Genomic DNA, 434 nt, shown 5'->3' on the forward strand with positions numbered 1-434 from the left:
GTCTATTTGCATTAACCACAACTGGATAAAAGGCACTGTATGCATGGATGTAAAGTTGCATAATAATCAATATATAAATAGACGAGCATCAATTGAAAGAAAAAACTATTAACTTTCTTTTTTTTTCTTGCATAATACTCCGTCCTTTTTACCACACAAAACCAAGTGGGGGAGAGATGAGGGGGGTAGGAGAGAAGGGCAAGTAACCTACATCCAACCCTGCTTCCTAAAGCTGGCAGCAGATAACCCCAAACTTCCATACATTTAGGAAGTCTACAGTGCTAAGTAAATTTGGGGGAGAAACAAAATTCTTAGTTAGTATCAGCTTCCTCTTATACACCTACAAGGCATCCAGATCCATTAATCCTTCAGTCGCTAACCTTTCTGCTGAGTTAACACCCTACCACCTGTTTATATTACTACTCTCTATGACC

General features: G+C 38.9%; 1 protein-coding gene across 1 annotated transcript in view; it reads right to left on the minus strand.

The window, feature by feature from the left end:
* LOC119585538 (ankyrin repeat domain-containing protein 54-like) overlaps positions 1-434 on the minus strand; it is a gene marked incomplete in the record, with an annotated part of 36,734 nt that overhangs the window by 1,245 nt on the left and 35,055 nt on the right.

The sequence above is a fragment of the Penaeus monodon genome, chromosome 20 (genome assembly GCF_015228065.2).
Source record: "Penaeus monodon isolate SGIC_2016 chromosome 20, NSTDA_Pmon_1, whole genome shotgun sequence".
NCBI lineage: Eukaryota > Metazoa > Arthropoda > Malacostraca > Decapoda > Penaeidae > Penaeus > Penaeus monodon.